Source organism: Trichomycterus rosablanca, chromosome 27 (genome assembly GCF_030014385.1).
Source record: "Trichomycterus rosablanca isolate fTriRos1 chromosome 27, fTriRos1.hap1, whole genome shotgun sequence".
NCBI classification, from domain to species: domain Eukaryota; kingdom Metazoa; phylum Chordata; class Actinopteri; order Siluriformes; family Trichomycteridae; genus Trichomycterus; species Trichomycterus rosablanca.
The window spans coordinates 6,832,676-6,845,326 of NC_086014.1; the positions used below are offsets into that span (position 1 = coordinate 6,832,676).

The 12,651-nt window shown below is 40.4% G+C and overlaps 1 protein-coding gene across 1 annotated transcript in view; it reads right to left on the reverse strand.

The window, feature by feature from the left end:
- The window catches only part of il1rapl1b (interleukin 1 receptor accessory protein-like 1b), a 510,835-nt gene extending 499,176 nt beyond the window's left edge, over positions 1-11,659 (reverse strand). The window contains exon 1 of the mRNA XM_062989648.1: positions 11,627-11,659. The gene's annotated coding sequence lies outside the window, so the exon portion shown is untranslated. The remainder of the gene's footprint in view (positions 1-11,626) is intronic.
- Between the last annotated feature and the right edge of the window lie 992 nt (positions 11,660-12,651).

The window sequence follows — 12,651 nt, forward strand, 5'->3', positions numbered from 1 at the left end:
TAAACTGATATATAGAATGAAAACTGATATATATAAAATGGAACTCGATATATATAAAATGAAACTCGATATATATAAAATGAAACTGATATATATATGGAATGAAAACTGATATATATAAAATGGAACTTGATATATATAAAATAAAACTCGATATATATAAAATGAAACTGATATATATGGAATGAAAACTGATATATATAAAATGGAACTCGATATATATAAAATTAAACTCGATATATATCAAATGAAACTGATATATATGGAATGAAAACTGATATATATAAAATGGAACTCGATATATATAAAATTAAACTCGATATATGTATAAAATGAAACTGATATATATAAAATGGAACTTGATATATATAAAATAAAACTCTATATATATTAAATGAAACATATATATGGAATGAAAACTGATATATATAAAATGGAACTTGATATATATAAAATAAAACTCGATATATATAAAATGAAACTGATATATATGGAATGAAAACTGATATATATAAAATGGAACTTGATATATATAAAATTAAACTCGATATATATAAAATAAAACTGATATATATGGAATGAAAACTGATATATATAAAATGGAACTTGATATATATAAAATAAAACTCGATATATATAAAATGAAACTGATATATATGGAATGAAAACTGATATATATAAAATGGAACTTGATATATATAAAATTAAACTCGATATATATAAAATGAAACTGATATATATGGAATGAAAACTGATATATATAAAATGGAACTCGATATATATAAAATTAAACTCGATATATGTATAAAATGAAACTGATATATATAAAATGGAACTTGATATATATAAAATAAAACTCTATATATATTAAATGAAACATATATATGGAATGAAAACTGATATATATAAAATGGAACTTGATATATATAAAATAAAACTCGATATATATAAAATGAAACTGATATATATGGAATGAAAACTGATATATATAAAATGGAACTTGATATATATAAAATTAAACTCGATATATATAAAATAAAACTGATATATATGGAATGAAAACTGATATATATAAAATGGAACTTGATATATATAAAATAAAACTCGATATATATAAAATGAAACTGATATATATGGAATGAAAACTGATATATATAAAATGGAACTTGATATATATAAAATTAAACTCGATATATATAAAATGAAACTGATATATATGGAATGAAAACTGATATATACAGTGTATCACAAAAGTGAGTACACCCCTCACATTTCTGCAGATATTTAAGTATATCTTTTCATGGGACAACACTAACAAAATGACACTTTGACACAATGAAAAGTAGTCTGTGTGCAGCTTATATAACAGTGTAAATTTACTCTTCCCTCAAAATAACTCGATATACAGCCATTAATGTCTAAACCACCGGCAACAAAAGTGAGTACACCCCTAAGAGACTACACCCCTAAATGTCCAAATTGAGCACTGCTTGTCATTTTCCCTCCAAAATGTCATGTGATTTGTTAGTGTTACTAGGTCTCAGGTGTGCATAGGGAGCAGGTGTGTTCAATTTAGTAGTACAGCTCTCACACTCTCTCATACTGGTCACTGAAAGTTCCAACATGGCACCTCATGGCAAAGAACTCTCTGAGGATCTTAAAAGACGAATTATTGCGCTACATGAAGATGGCCAAGGCTACAAGAAGATTGCCAACACCCTGAAACTGAGCTGCAGCACAGTGGCCAAGATTATCCAGCGTTTTAAAAGAGCAGGGTCCACTCAGAACAGACCTCGCGTTGGTCGTCCAAAGAAGCTGAGTGCACGTGCTCAGCGTCACATCCAACTGCTGTCTTTGAAAGATAGGTGCAGGAGTGCTGTCAGCATTGCTGCAGAGATTGAAAAGGTGGGGGGTCAGCCTGTCAGTGCTCAGACCATACGCCGCACACTACATCAAATTGGTCTGCATGGCTGTCACCCCAGAAGGAAGCCTCTTCTGAAGTCTCTACACAAGAAAGCCCGCAAACAGTTTGCTGAAGACATGTCAACAAAGGACATGGATTACTGGAACCATGTCCTATGGTCTGATGAGACCAAGATTAATTTGTTTGGTTCAGATGGTCTCAAGCATGTGTGGCGGCAATCAGGTGAGGAGTACAAAGATAAGTGCGTCATGCCTACAGTCAAGCATGGTGGTGGGAATGCCATGGTCTGGGGCTGCATGAGTGCAGCAGGTGTTGGGGAGTTACATTTCATTGAGGGACACATGAACTCCAATATGTACTGTGAAATACTGAAGCAGAGCATGATCCCCTCCCTCCGGAAACTGGGTCGCAGGGCAGTGTTCCAGCATGATAATGACCCCAAACACACCTCTAAGACGACCACTGCTTTACTGAAGAGGCTGAGGGTAAAGGTGATGGACTGGCCAAGCATGTCTCCAGACCTAAACCCAATAGAACATCTTTGGGGCATCCTCAAGCGGAAGGTGGAGGAGTGCAAAGTCTCGAATATCCGCCAGCTCCGTGATGTCGTCATGGAGGAGTGGAAAAGCATTCCAGTGGCAACCTGTGAAGCTCTGGTAAACTCCATGCCCAGGAGAGTTAAGGCAGTTCTGGGAAATAATGGTGGCCACACAAAATATTGACACTTCAGGAACTTTCACTAAGGGGTGTACTCACTTTTGTTGCCGGTGGTTTAGACATTAATGGCTGTATATTGAGTTATTTTGAGGGAAGAATAAATTTACACTGTTATATAAGCTGCACACAGACTACTTTTCATTGTGTCAAAGTGTCATTTTGTCAGTGTTGTCCCATGAAAAGATATACTTAAATATCTGCAGAAATGTGAGGGGTGTACTCACTTTTGTGATACACTGTATAAAACGAAACAATATATATAAAATGAAACTCGATATATATGTAATGAAAACTGTCACACGTAACTAATGTTGCTGACTTCTGCTATCCACAAGCCATTTTTTGCGAGTCACTTGAAACGACTCTGTGTGAGCGACTTATGTGCGACTCGGACATCTCTGCCCACTGGAGGCATATTTGATTAGTCTCGCTGACCAGGCACACACATACGTCTCATGTTGTCCAGCTCAGCCTGTATCTGTAGCTGATATCGAACACCGAAGTTCTACGATGTGCTCGCAGAAACAGGCTCAGCCGTCGCAATGAATCTTTTTGAAGTAAATATCAAAATATTTAAAGTAGCAAAATTGCATCATATGTATGATTTGATTGGGGGGGGTGTTCAAGGTCAGCACACGAAAAAGGCACATGTCCAAAAAAGGTTGAAAACCCCTGCACTAGCACACCATGAGTTTGAATCTCAGCTGTCCTACCAATACAGACAACGATCGGCTCGTCCAAGGGTGGGAATTCCAGAGGGGAGTGCAATTGCAACTTCTGCTGGCTGATCTAGATGGGAGACTCTCTGTGCGCTATACCTCACGCAGGTGATAAGAAGCGGTCAGGTGTTAGTCAGGGCTCTAGCGACCTAGAGAAGGCAAAAAGCGAGGCTACATCTTAATGATTTATCCTGTTTGCTTCAGTGTCTGTGGCCCAGTGATTGATTGGTCCCTGTCCAGGGCTTTGTTCTAGTGTTAACGTCCACTGGTACAACATTGCAATCATTTTCTCACGCATTTGTTGACAAACTGGAGATTCTCTGAGATCTTTAGCCGACTCAGCCTTTCTGGATCACTTGATATTACTTTTTGGAACGTGTTGCAAGCCTGAAATGCAGGAATGGATGTATACTGACAAATAAAATGAAGGTCAGAGTGCAGGGTCAGCCATTATACAGCCCAACAGAGTCCAAGCCATCATGTATTCAAAATAAATAAATAAATTAGTTAATAAATAATTAATTAATAATAAAAATAATAAATAGTAATTAAAATAATAATAATAATTACATTTTGCCAATTTGATTGTAATAAACAAATTCAAGTAAAATGTCTACGTGCATATAATTATAAAATATTTTTTTGCATTTTCCCCTTTTTCTCCCCCTTTTTAGCGCGTCCAATTGCCCAATTGCATCATGCTTCCTCTCCGCCTATGCCGATCCCTGCTCTGATTGAGGAGAACAAAGCTAACCCACGCCCCCTCTTACACGTGGGCAGCAAGCCGTATGCATCTTATCACTCACACATTGACGAGTGTTGTGCCACCTAGTGTTGTGTACGGAGAGACACACCCTAAGAGCACTCTTTCCCCCTCTCTGTGTAGGTGCCTCTAATCAGCCAGCAGAGGTCGTAATTGCACCAGTCTGACAGAGAGAGACCCATATCCGGCTTAGTCCCGCCCATCTGAACAACAGGCCAATCGTTGTTCATGTGGCCGCTCAGCCTCAGCCGGCAAGGGAGAGCTGAGATTCGATACGATGTATTCGAGATCCAAGCTCTGGTTGCAGCGTGTGTTTTTACCGCTGCGCCACCTGAGCGGCGTTTCATGAAACTTCTTAATAGCAGAGATCTTGGAATACTGTATTCCTTACCGAGTTCAGTTAGGGCGCATGAGACGCGGCAAAACCTTTACGGCTTTGTGGCTTCTTAATTGCGGAGATCTTAAAATACTGTATTTCTTAGCGTATTTCTTAGGCAACATTGTTCCTATAGAATGGGCACTTAAAGACAAAAAACCAAGCGTTTAGTAACATCACAAGATGCTCTGTGGAATTTTGGTTTAAAAAAGTGGCAAATTTTGAGTCCAAGCCATCACGTCTTCAACATAAATAAAAAAATTAATTAATTAATTAATCGATTAATAATACAAATAATAATAAAGTATAAAATAATAATAAAATATAATATTATATTTAAAATATTAATATAATATAAAATAATTATTTAATTATAATATAAAATAATAATAATTACATTTTGCCAAATTGATTGTAATAAACGTAAATTTAAGTAAATGTCTATGTGCATATAATTATACTATTTTTAAATCCATATGCATAATAACAATAATAAGTTTTTATATAGCGCCTTTCACTTAGCCAAGGATGCTTTACAATACATTAAAAAGTAAAAAATAAAAAAATAAATAGAAACTTGGAGGAAGAATAGTGAACACTAAAGTGAAAAAGTTTTAGTTTGAGCTGAGAGACCTGCCGCCCACAAACGCACGTCCCTGCACGTAGGACTGCCTGAAGTTCAGTGCCAAGAGATTTTGCCATGCTTGATGCATTTGTATTCGCATCTAACTCACACAGCCTCCTCTCGAATCCGATGCTGTGAATAAACCCGGACTTGATGTACTGTAGATTATACCACAGCAGGCCGGTTCCGAATCTCAGCAAGAGCCAGCGGACCCCCCAAGAACAGCATCGCTACAGGTCCTAATGCACCAATTCCACCACTCAATACACTTTTCAATCTGCCCGACATAGACGACTAGAACCATACCACGACCAAACAAACAAGCAACCTAGGATGCAAAATCGCAAGAAGGGAGCTCAGAGAAGAAAAGGAACTAACAAAGAGGCTGAAACAGTTCATCTGGACTTTGGTGTAGAGATACGTTTCGTCACTCAATGTCTAAAATTTATTGAAATATTCACCGACAGGCATTACATAATGACCACTGACAGGTAAAGTGAATAACACTGATTATCTCTTCATCACTGCACCTGTTAGTGGGTGGGAAATATTAGGCAGCAAGTGAACATTTTATCCTCAAACTTGATGTGTTAGAAGCAGGAAAAATGGGCAAGCGTAAGGATTTGAGCGAGTTTGACAAGGGCCAAATTGTGATGGCTAGACGACTGGGTCAGAGCATCTCCAAAACTGCAGCTCTTGAGGGGTGTTCCTGGTCTGCAGTGGTCAGTATCTATCAAAAGTGGTCCAATGAAGGGACAGTGGTAAACCGGCGACAGGGTCATAGGCGGCCAAGGCTCAATGATGCATGTGGGGACCGTGTGGTCCGATCCAACAGATGAGCTACTGTAGCTCAAATTGCTGAAGAAGTTAATGCTGGTTCTGATAGAAAGAAGTCAGAATACACAGTGCATCACAGTTTGTTGCGTTTGGGGATGCATAGCTGCAGACCAGTCAGGGCGCCCATGCTGACCCATGTCCACTGCCAAAAGCGCATCGGAAGTGGACCACAGAGCAATGGGAGAAGGTGGCCTGGTGCTGCTGTGTCTTATCCACTCATACCAGCACAACACACACCACCACCATGTCAGTGTCACTACAGTGCTGAGAATAATCCAGCATCCAAATAATACCTGCTCTGTAGTGGTCCTGGGAGAGTCCTGACCATTGAAGGACAGCATGAAAGGGGGCTAACAAAGCATGCAGAGAAACAGATGGACTACAGTCAGTAATTGTAGAACTACAAAGTGCTTCTATATGGTTAGTGGAGCTGATAACATGGACAGTGTGTATAGAAACAAGGAGGTGGTTTTAATGTTATGGCTGATCTGTGTATGTGTGTTTTTTGAAAATTTGGACCCTCTATCATGTTTTAGGTAGAACTGCATCTGCACAGTAGTAAGAAGTACTATGTTATAAATTACGGAATGACTTTAACTAGTTAGTTATGGACTTTAATTAGTTACAAATGGTTTCAGGGGACAAAGCAGTTAGTATTAGGTTTTGAGAAATGCACCCCTGATCTGTAGTCGGATGAGTGAGCTCTTACTGGAGTTCTGTGTCTGTCAGTGGCCCGAGGGTTGAGGGCATGCTAAATCACCAAAGGCAAAAAATATGGTGTTCAAACTCAGTGCTCCTCAAGCGAATTCCTCTCAATATAGTGTGATCTTGCATTCGTTTGGCAATCGTATTACAACCTACTTATTAAATTCACGTGTTTTAGCCACAGCCAGTGCAAACCGGTGTCTAAAATTAATGAAATAAAATGACATGCTGTTTCAGCATGACTGCGCCTCTGTTTATAAAGGGAGGTACATAAAGACGTGGTTTGTTTTGGAAGAATCCCGGGATTTGTGATATGTGGACGCCCTTTCTAATTATTCAGTTAAGGTGTTTAGCTACACCCACTGCTAAAAGGTATAAAGAATTAATTAGATAATAATATATACTGTATATAAACTAGAGATGCATGAGTACCGATACTGGTATCGGGTATTTGCCCGATACCGCGCTCATTTACTTGTACTCGTTCTCGCAAACGAGGCTCCGATACTAAACATCCGATAGCGTGTGCCTAGTACACGTTGCTGCGTTATGCCTGGTTCACACTACACAACTTTAGCCCTGATTTTCGCTCGGCGACTGGTCGGCGCTAGATTTGCCGACTCGGGAGCAACTCGGCGTTCGCTCGGCGTTCGAAACTCGGCTCTCGATCGCCAAGTGTGAACTATCCAACAACTCGATCCGACCGGCTCGCCGAGCGCTCGAGTTTTCTAGCACGTCAGATCAGAGCGGTAGAGAGAATCTACGGCTCTGCGTCAGATATCTGATCTCAGATGTGCGACTGGGAATGAGTGCTATGTCGAACAGCCAATGAGAACGCAGGATACGGTGTGAGGGGAAAAGCAGGAGAGGAGTGTAAACAGGTGGGAGAGGGGGATAATAAAGTTTATATCAGAATACACCGGCACACACACACGTTTTACAGTATTTCTGACCTGATCGTTCTCTACAAAACATAACAACAAAACACCAACATTGCAAAAATATTTATTAACCTCCTACTCACTACAGAACAATCCATGCTGCTCGTGTTGCCAAATCCACTAATATTCATTTATTTTTCCTCCTTGATTTCATCACATCAGCGCACAAACACTTTGATCACTCGCTACTTGTTGACGTGCATTTTTGGACATGGTATCATTAAACTTCTCGTCACTTCTCACGTGTGTTTTTGTTTTAAAAAAAACAGTATTCTAAATAGGTATTGGTATCGGTATCGGCAAGTACAAAAATACATGTACTTGTACTCGTACTCGGTGGGGAAAAATGGTATCGATGCATCCCTAATATAAACCATACGTTTTTGGGTATTTTTATTGTTATGCCAGTGTAAGTTTACTATAAAGGAACACTAGTGACCTGTAGAGAGGCTCTAACCTCAACAACATCAAGATACACTTGGGGAACTTTTCCAGAAAAGTGGAGCTGGTACACAAAGACCCGCCAAATGCTCAGTCTTGGACTCACCAATTTGAGCTAAACCTTTAGGTCACATTGTCAATTATCTCAAAAAGAAAGTTCCCAACATAACATGGCAAATAATTTACGTCTTTCACCATCTAACACACATCGTATTGGGAGAAATCATTGTAGGGCAGGGCCAGAAACCACTTCTGAATGTGTGTGACCTTCAAGCCTTCAGGCAACATTGCTTGATAAATGGTCATGCTTTAATGAAAATCAGCCGGATGGGTTCTGGAGTTCTTCAGAAAAAATGCTGTCACTTAACACAGTCCACCACTGCTTCAAGAAATCAAACCTGAAACTTTATTACAAGTCTTATGAGGAATGTTTTCTTGGCAAAACAAGTGTTATTGCAAATGTTAAGCAACATTATATGGGCATACATTGATCAGCCATAACATTAAAACCACCTCCTTGTTTCTACACTTACTGTCCATTTGATCAGCTTCACTTACCATATACAAGCACTTTGTAGTTCTACAATTACTGACTGTAGTCCATCTATTTCTCTACATACTTTTTAGTCTGCTTTCACCCTGTTCTTCAATGGCCAGGACCCCCACAGAGCAGGTATTACTTGGGTGGTGGATCATTCACAGCCCTGCAATTACAATGACATGGTGGTGGTGTGTTAGTGTTTGTTGTGCTGGTATGTGTAGATCAGACACAGCAGCGGTGCTGGAGTTCTTAAATACAGTGTCCACTCACTGTCCACTCTATTAGACACTCCTACCTAGTTGGTCCACCTTGTAAATGTAAAGTCACGCTCACGATCGCTCATCCATTGCTGCTGTTTGAGTTGGTCATCTTCTAGACCTTCATCAGTGGTCACAGGACGCTGCCCACAGGGCGCCGTTGGCTGGATGTTTTGGGTTGGTGGACTATTCTCAGTCCAGCAGTGACAATAAGGTGTTTAAAAACTCCAGCAGCGCTGCTGTGTCTTATCCACTCATACCAGCACAACACACACTAACACACCACCACCATGTCATTGTCACTGCAGTGCTGAGAATGACCCACCACCCAAATAATACCTAGTCTGTGGTGGTCCTGGGAGAGTCCTGACCATTGAAGAACAGCACAAAAGGGGGCGAACAAAGCATGCAGAGAAACAGATGGACTACAATCAGTAATTGTAGAACTACAAAGTGCTTCTATATGGTACGTGGAGCTGATAAAATGGACAGTGAGTGTAGAAACAAGGAGGTGGTTTTAATGTTATAGCTGACTGGTGTATTTTAGCTATATCACATCACATACTTATCAGTTTGTTCTAACTTATCAGTTTGTTACTCTACTTTGGGATCTGCTTTATCCTGGTTAGAGTCGCAGTGGGTCCAGAGCATACCAGGAATCATACGCAACACTACATGCAAGAACAGGGCACCACCACTCAAGTGCGTCACTTATTCATCAATTAACGTACTAGCCTGTTTTTGGGAGGTAGGAGAAAATTGGAGTACCCACACATAGGAAAACAAGTGAAACTCCTAAGAGACATAAACTGGTGTTAAACTAAAAATTAAACTCCGTTAGGCATACTGTGTGTGTTTGTGACTGCCGTCTCTATCTGTTAAATTGACTGGACACACACACAGTTCTGAAACATTTGACATTTAATTGATTTTTATTTGTCCCAGGTACACTGTGCACGTGATGTAAATACATCCGAGCAGAGTTCCAATCACAAGGTATATGCATCAACTTGGCAACCAATCTAACCACTGGCATGTTCTTCAGCTCCGAGTAAACCACAGTGGACTGAAAAAGTCCGGAGCATTGAGATAACACACAAACTGGCAAGGATTGAACCTGCAGAGGTGGCATGGTGGCACAACTGGTAAATTGGGTGCCAGACGGAGACGAGGACCCGTCGACCAAAGTTTCATCCTCACCTCTGATCACTGCCTGGCTCTAGGTGTAGCAGGTGAATGGGTGACAGTGTGGGTGCAATGAGGTGGATCGGTGTCCTGTAGGGTGACCATACGTCCTCTTTTTGAGTCCTAAAAAATGCGTCCGGCCGGGATTTTTAAATCACCAAAAATGTTGGGGATTCGGATTTTTCTAGTCTGCACTCGCTATTCTGTGTGCATGTTTTTGCATTGGTTTGCATTGGTTTGTTTTAAGGTCGTTTTAGGAGTGCATCTGTTTTGTTAAAATAAGTCTGATTTTCACGTGCACGTACTAACACAGAGGCTCTCGTCAACACCGTGATGGCACTGCAGTGCATTCTGTGGAAATTGCTCAGCAAGCACTAGAAGACAGATCTTACTGCTGGGTTTCTACTGATGGGAGCAAGTAATTAAAGTGAATCAAATTGAAGTTAAAAACACTTCTAATAAGTCGGCTGATACGATTGCACAATACATCAAAGAAACTACAAAATAAAGGGATTTTTATTTATAGGTGATGACTGTTTTTTAATTTGTTGTTATTATTGTTTAGGGCTTAATGCTGAATGTGAAGGAATGAGATTATCTGACCATAAAGGCCCTTGTTAAAGAGTAGCTGTACAGTTATTAAAATTCAGTAACACAGCTGGATGGTTATTGACTCATTTGTCAACTATTTAAACCTCTACCCCATACACATTGCCATGGTGCCCCCACACATTCCTTCCCCAAACCAGGCAGTCCTCTTTTTTAAAAACCAAAATATGGTCACCCTAGTGTTCTGTCCATGGTGTATTCAGATGCCACATCACAGACCTGACCAGGGTGAAGTGGGTGAAGATAAAAGTCAAAACCTAAAGATCAAGATTTTATATGGTGCTAGAATAGAAGACCATGCATGTGATACAGGACACATTGGTACATTGTGCCAACCAACCCCCAAATGATGATGATGATGAATATGCTTTGAGAACACGGCTGCTGGCCTTAATATCCGAGGGTATTGCAAATCTCTCTACCTCCCACTCGACTGCTATGCAGGGAATCCACTGAACGCGCCGGCGAGTGTTGGAATGCACGGATACGGATTCTGGATTGCGGTGCTGGGAATCGATCCAATGTAACCTGATTGAATAGTTCCTATTCGTCTAATGGAATCTGTTACCACGGGCAGCAGAAGGCTGCAGATAGGACTTCATTCTGGATTTACAGATCCGTCGCTCACACGCGCACACGCACGTGCAAACGCACGCGCAGAGAAAAGCGCGCACGACTCGCGCATTAATAGTGATCAGTCTTTATTCCAGTGCATTATTATGCTTGATCTGGGATGTTTTAAAGCCTTGTAGGAGCACCAAGATCTAAATCTGATATCAGAAGCTTATTTGCATCGTTTAGATCAGATCATACACAACATGATCGCAACTGATCCAAAGTAATGCAGGCTACACAAGGCAAAATAAAAAAGATACGATGGTAAAAGGCAGAGAAATGACCAAACAAAACAGTGTCCACATAGGGCTGACTGAATAGGTAACAATGCATAATTCTGACAAAATGCAAAACAAGTCAAATCATCTTACCTTGGAAAGACGCACCAAAGCACAAACGACCAGATCCTGATGTCAGTAAAGACCAAGGGTAACCATTACACCGGGTGAACCCTCTTATTCTCCCCGTCAATGTAATACGATGGAATAACGTCGAACTATCTCCATCACCCAGGACACATGTTGTCCTAACACCGGTGTAATCCGAGTCGTAGACTGGCTGCCTTTAAAATCTTCGCAATGCGCATAATCTCTCAAGACAAACTTAAAGCAAACCCAAAATCCTAGAGCACGATTCGTACTGGAAATGATCCCAGACCCTCAATTTAAAGCCATCCCAGATGTCCAAGGGTGAGCTGGGTATTCCCAGGGACTCTCCTTTTCCACTATGCAGCTATGTGCACAGTCGGAACTCCGACTCTGCGCTGCGTCTTCCCGCAATATCAACAAGCCACCAGATGCCCAAACACACCCGTGAGATCCATATTTCAACGCGAAAGATCGTAGATGGTACCGAGATGAAGACAGCAGCTAATACAGAAAGGCTGGTCCTGAAGTCCGGTGCGGTACTTGCGGTGGATGAAAGTTGAGGATGCGACACGCCGACTCTCCATCCTCCTCCCCCACTTTCTGAGTGAGGAACAGCAGGCAGTGCAGGTCTGGCTAGAAGCTACGCGCACTGCCGCCCAATGGAAAGACTGGAGAAGACGCGCAGGTGATCAGAAAACGCGCAGTGGTTTGCCAATGACAGAGGAAAAGTCGGGTGTATGTATACAAGTTACATACATGCTGTATACGGGTGATTCTTCAATTGGGGGAACTTTTACATCCCTAGGTTATAAATTTGTGTTAAAAATACTTTATTACACAACAAATATTTTAGGTATTAAAAAGATCATTCATTGCATCACTAAAAAAAATTACATAACAAAATAATTATGATTTCCATTTTTTATCTAAATTTTTACATCTACATTTTCAGCATTTAGCAGATGCCTTTATCCAAAGCGACTTACATTACAGTTACAGTATACAGTCTGAGCAATTGAGAGTTAAGG